Genomic DNA, 6000 nt, shown 5'->3' with positions numbered 1-6000 from the left:
TAGTGGCTGCAAACTCCAAGCTAACTGTCAGGCCTGTTGATTCTTCAGTGAGAGATCATTTAGACTTACTGATGTCCCTTTTCCACCAAAATAACAACACACAGGAAAATCCCTCTTCAACTTAATCCTTAATGTTGCACTTTAAATCTGCCTGCCTTTGCTTTCCCTTTCTCTGCCCCCACTCACGCCAGTTGTCACGTATAACATCTCTATCTATTGGTGCTATAACTGTTGCCATACTGAGGTAATGACAAACTCCTCCCCCTTCTTTAGGCTATTTATCCTGTCCCACGGCTTTTCACGAGTACCAGGCAGCTGTCTCCACGAGTGAGCAATATCAGCAACTTAAAACATACAATGTATACCCAATGTAAACTGAGGTTCCTTGCTGTGGGTTTGTTTTCTTAGCGGATGTAGTCTATAAAACTAGAATAGGGGGTTGTAAAGAGATACCCCTATAAATTGATCACACTGGGATTTGAATTTTTGTGGATGTGGCACTGGAACCCTTTGTCTCTGAGAAATAATTTGGAATAGTCACACCAATGACAGCACTTTCTCCAGAATGGAAGTTGCTCGTTGGAGATGATGTGGGAATCTGCACACTTGAAAAAACTGTGAGTATAACAGGGTCAGGATGTGTTTAAAAAGTCTCATGCAACTGGTTGGTTGTCTCTGTGGTGGCCTTTTTTATTCCTGTCAGACAAGCTTCTGACTTTCAACAGGTAAGACTTAGAGTGCATTGCTTTGCACTCACATCAACCCCGCTTTTCTCTTGTCAGTCACCATCGACAGCTGAGAGGTGAAGCAAGCGACCTTGTCTTCACTCTGTGACTGACTGCGCAAGGTTAAGGTGAACTCTGGGTGACTCCCAGTCCAGATGCCAATCTATATGTGCTTGTTCCAAACCTTGCTAACATAGTTCTACCTTTAATAAAGAGTACTAAACCTTTCTTACCCTGTTACCCTCTATTTTTCTTTCATCCATGTGTCTGTCTAAGAGACTCTTAAATGCCCCCAATGTTTCAGCCTCCACCACCATTCCCAGCAGGGCATTCCAGGCACCCACAACTCTCTGTATAAAAAAAAACACCCCTGATGTCTCCCTTTTACTTTGTATGCATGTCCTCTGGTGTTTGCTGATCCTGCCCTGGGAAACAGGTGCTGGCTGTCCAACCTATCTATGCCTCTCATAATCTTGTAGACCTCTATCAAGTCTCCTCTCATTCTTTTCTGCTCCAAAGAGGAAAGTCCCAGCTCTGCAAACCTTGCCTCTTAAGACTTGTTTCCCAATCCAGGCAAAATCCTGGTAAATCTCCTCTAAACCCTCTCCACAGCTTCCACATCCTATAATGAGGTGACCAGAACTGAACACAATAAGTGTGGTCTCACCAGAGATTTGTAGAGTTGTAACATGACCTCTCCATTCCTGAACTCAATCCCCTATTAATGAATTCCACCATCCCATAGGCCTTCTTAATTATCTTATCAACCTGTGTGGCGACCTTGAGGAATGTATGGATTTGAATCCCCACGGTCCCTCTGTTCATCCACACTCTTAAAGTAACCAACCATTAACCCTGAACTCAGCCTTCTGGTTTGTCCTTCCAAAATACATCACCTCACATTTATCCAGATTGAAGTCCATCTACTACTTTTCTGCCCAACTCTACATCCTGTCTGTATCCTCTTGAAACCTTTGACAACCTTCAGCTTCATCCACAACTCCCCCAACCTTTGTGTCATCTGCAAACTTACAGACCCATCCTTCCACCTCTTCATCCAGGTCATTCATAAACATCACAAAGAGCAGGGGTCCCAGAGCAGGGGTCCCAGAACAGATCCCTGTGGCACTCTACTGTCCTTCCACTACTACTCTCTGCTCTCTTTCTACAAGCCAATATTTTATCCACACAGTCAAGGTCCAACTGATCCTAAAACTCATGACTTTCTTGATGAGTCTCTTGTGGGGGACCTTGTCAAATGCCTTACTAAATTCCATGCTGACCACATCTACTGCAGTCGTTATATGTTATCAGTAGTTCTACTGATTACTTTCAGGAGACGCATGAGAGACTGGAATCTGGAGCAAAAATAAAGAATCTATTGAGTAACTCAGGGAGTTGAGCAGTATCTGTGGGAGACAAAAGCCAGTCAAGATTTTGGGTCAGAAGACTGAGTGTGCAGATGAAAGATGGCCAGTAAATCAGGATGGGAGGGACACAACAGGGGAAGTAAGAGTTTATGAGGGGTGAAGGATGATCGAGTGTCTAAAATTAATTTGCACAAGCTCAAGAGAGAGGTAGAAATCTCTTATTTTTCACTTCTCTTCCTCTCCCTCAAACCATCTCATTCCTACCTTCATTCCAATGTTAAGAAATTGCACTACTTCCCACATCCTGATGAACTCCACCCAATGACTCTACACGATGGCTGGGTAGAGGTGGTTGAAGCCATCATTATGGAGGGATATCTCCAGCACACTCCAAACATGGTAGATGCCTCTTCTATATTGGCCAAAATTGAGATATTCAAAACCCACCCTGAGGAAATGGGACACATCAATGACATGTTTAATTGACACTTTCTTATATGATGAAGTGGCCAATTTAAAATTGATTGTGTGTGTGTGTGTGTGTGTGTGTGTGTGTGTGTGTGTGTGTGTGTGTGTGTGTGTGTGTGTGTGTGTGTGTGTGTGTGTGTGTGTGTGTGTGTGTGTGTGTGTGTGTTTACAGGGGGCTGCGAAATAAGCTCCTAGCTCCACAACTTAAAATAGATGTCCTTTTCCAGCACACCTTGACCAGGTGGAACTCCAGTGCTCCCCATTGGGCTCTTCAACAACCCTGTTGCTCTGAGACTCTCTCTTTCCCCTACTGCCTTCCCCCAGTCCCAAAAGGTTGTTTTCCTCCATCACAACAGCTAACACACACACACATCTCAGTGGCACTGGACTTAGTGTCACCCATGCTGTACTTCCCAAACTATACGCTCCCACCCACCCCCACCCACCCCCACCCACAGAGCACATTGGAGCCTACTCCATCATTCTGCTGATTGGAGTTCTCTTCCAGCTTCAGCTCAAGGTGAATTTGGGCAGAAAATAGGATAAACACCGAAGATGAAGACCTGCTGTATGAGCATGACCTCGCCGGTCCAGCCTTGCTGGGGTCTTTGGCTACGTACTCCCTGGACCCTCCCTCTAAATATACAAATTTTTTTCAAAAGGTTTTCTTGTTAAAAAATCAGGATTATGATAGACAACTTCAAGCTGAACACAAAGCTCATTTCAGATTTGCTGTATCACGTAGGAAGTTGGAGAAACATTAAATTAACTTTTATTGAATTTAGCATGTTTAATAATGCTGGCACATTGCATTCGTTCAACTGACCTGAAAATGTTTTCCCGCTAGTTTTAGTTTGTACTCAGCATCTGATGCCTCTTGTGTGTCAGTGTTTAACAATAGTTGGCCGGCTCTGATGGATTTCAGTTGGTGTGATACCACTTTTCCATGGTCACAATGCGCTGGTGAAACCTTTCACCATGGTCGACACTGATTGCACCAGGATCAGCAGGGAAGAAGTCCGAGTGAGAATGCAGACCATGAATTTTCGATGACGTGCTGCATGTCATGATTGAAGGAAATCACGAATAAGACAGGAGATAACAAAATTAGGTTATATCTAAAAAGCGGTACATGATAGGAAAAATTTAAGATGGTTTTCATGATCAGCCGCCCACATTCCATGAAATGCACCCAAAAGTGTTCCGGAAGCTAAATCTTTGCTGTCCAGTGATATTAAGATTTAAGACATACAACTCATCACTTCCATGTCTTTTCCTTATGGTTGCAGTTCAGAAATAAGTTGAATATTGGGCATTCTCAGCAGCTTAAAGTGCTTGTTAAAAGTTAATACAGGGCTTGGAGATATTCAGAATGATAGCATGGTGCAATCAAGCATTATTAATTCTCTGACCATGGATTATCATGACTTGAAACCTGTGTTACTGTCCAGCTGATGCCCTCTCTGGATGCTCAGTACGTGAGAGGACAGCTTGCTGCCTTCTTTCTGTGAAGCCTCCATCCACATATAATGGTGAAGCCATTAAAAGGAAAGAAGAGTGGCAGTGCGAGCTGTGTCCTTATCGCTCGTTGATCTGAAAATATTCAGGCAGAGCATAACACCAGGAAAGTGGATACCTTGTGAATCCATCTCTGGCCTCCATTCTGTTTCTATCTTTGTCATGGAGCTAACTGGTGCAGACTGAAGAATCAATCACTTGATACCAGATCTAACACATCTTCTCTGAGGGATCTGATTGAGCAACACAATTGGTGCAGTGACCTGGAGCTCGGCAGGAGTGTCCATTCAGAGTGAACAAAGAGGACCCTGATACGTGGTGAAGGTGTATCACTGTGTTCCATCCTTCTAAACAGTGCCGTTTCAGTTTCCCTCAACTGTGATAGGGCCGTCTGCAGCTCAGCTCAGACCATCCAAATCATACAAATCAAGGGACAACAACTCCTGCAGTTACATCAGCAACTCATGCAGGTGGACTGGAGTTTTCAAGAACTCATCCATAGACAGTGCAAAGGGTCTCAGCGACCTGCGTCGATGAGTGTATGCAAATACCAGGTGTTCCCCAAGAAGCCCTGGATGAATCAGAGAATCCACAGCCTGCTGAAAGCGAGGACAAGGGTGTTTAAGGCCAGGGATTGGGATCTTTATAAAGTCCAGGTACAATCTGCGGGAGGCCATCTCCAAAGAAAAGTGACAATTCCGGAGGAAGCTAGAGACAGAGACAGATACATGACAGCTATGGCAGGGAGTGCAGGGCATTACAGGCTAACAAAGCGAAGGTGAACACAATAGATGGCTGCAATGCTTCACTACCGGATGAACTGAACACCTTCTTTGAGAAGAACCAAACAGTGCCTACTAGAATCCCTGTGATATCTGTCTCTGAGGGTGACGTCAGTGCATCATTCAAGAGGGTGAATCCTCGCAAGGTGTCAAGCCCTGACCATGTAACTGGCAGAATACTGAAAATCTGAGCCAACCGACTAACTGGAGTATTCATGGACATCTTCAACTTCTCATTGTGGTGTTACGAGCCCAGAGGACCACAAAATCCAGCAGCAATAGAAATTCATCAAGTCAATGGTTATTTAAACAAAAGTTGCTTTTAATTTTCTTTTAACGTAAAAAAACAGGATCAAACTTTAACTTATTACTATTAACTTAACAACAGACATTACAGACTTCACTCCATCAAGGACAGTTACATAAGGCAGTGTCTTAAAAAAGCAGCCTCTATCCTCAAATACCCCCACCACCCAGGTCACTCTGCTACAATCAGGGAAAAGGTACAGGAGCCTGAAGCCGAGCACTCAGCAGCACAAGGATAGGTTCTTCCCCACTGCTATCAGATTCCTGAATGATCAATGAACCAAAGACACTGCCTTACTTTTCATGCACTGTTATTTTTATTATTTATAGTAAGATGGTTATAATATGAATGCTTGCACTGTAATAATGCCACAAAACATCAAATTTCCATTCTGGCATTGTTCATGATATAAATCCTGATTCTGATTCTGATACATAAAAAAAGCTGTCTTTGTATTCTCCTTGTTTAATGTCTCTTGAAATGTTTTCAAAATAAAGAGGGATTCCAACTTTGCTGGAGGCAAGCCACAAGTAGAAGGGAAGTTAAAAGATCTCTCCAAAGATGAAAGAGAGGCAAAGGTAAGAGAGAGGTGGGCGGAGGGAGGGAGGCAGGGAAGAGAGAGAGGCGGAGGTGAGGGAAAGAGGTGGGGGAGGCAGAGAGGGAGGAGAGAGAGGCATGGGAGGGAAAGAGAGACGGAGAGGGAGGGGAAGGAGGGAGGCGGGGAGGTAGGCAGGGGAAGGGAGAGAGGTGGGGGAGAGAGAGAGAGGCAGGGAGGGAGAGAGGTAGGGAGGGAGAGTGGTAGGGAGGGAGGTATGTGGGGAGAGAGAGGG

At 44.4% G+C, this 6000-nt stretch overlaps 1 protein-coding gene across 2 annotated transcripts in view; it reads left to right on the top strand.

Annotated features, from left to right (window-relative positions):
- The first annotated feature begins 319 nt into the window (after positions 1-319).
- The window catches only part of LOC138763085 (SRSF protein kinase 3), a 41770-nt gene continuing 36089 nt past the window's right edge, over positions 320-6000 (top strand). For both annotated transcript variants that reach the window (XM_069936685.1, XM_069936686.1), the window contains exon 1: positions 320-617. The gene's annotated coding sequence lies outside the window, so the exon portion shown is untranslated. The remainder of the gene's footprint in view (positions 618-6000) is intronic.

The sequence above is a fragment of the Narcine bancroftii genome, chromosome 5, assembly GCF_036971445.1.
Source record: "Narcine bancroftii isolate sNarBan1 chromosome 5, sNarBan1.hap1, whole genome shotgun sequence".
Classification (NCBI taxonomy): domain Eukaryota; kingdom Metazoa; phylum Chordata; class Chondrichthyes; order Torpediniformes; family Narcinidae; genus Narcine; species Narcine bancroftii.
This window is presented reverse-complemented; position numbering and strand designations above follow the sequence as displayed.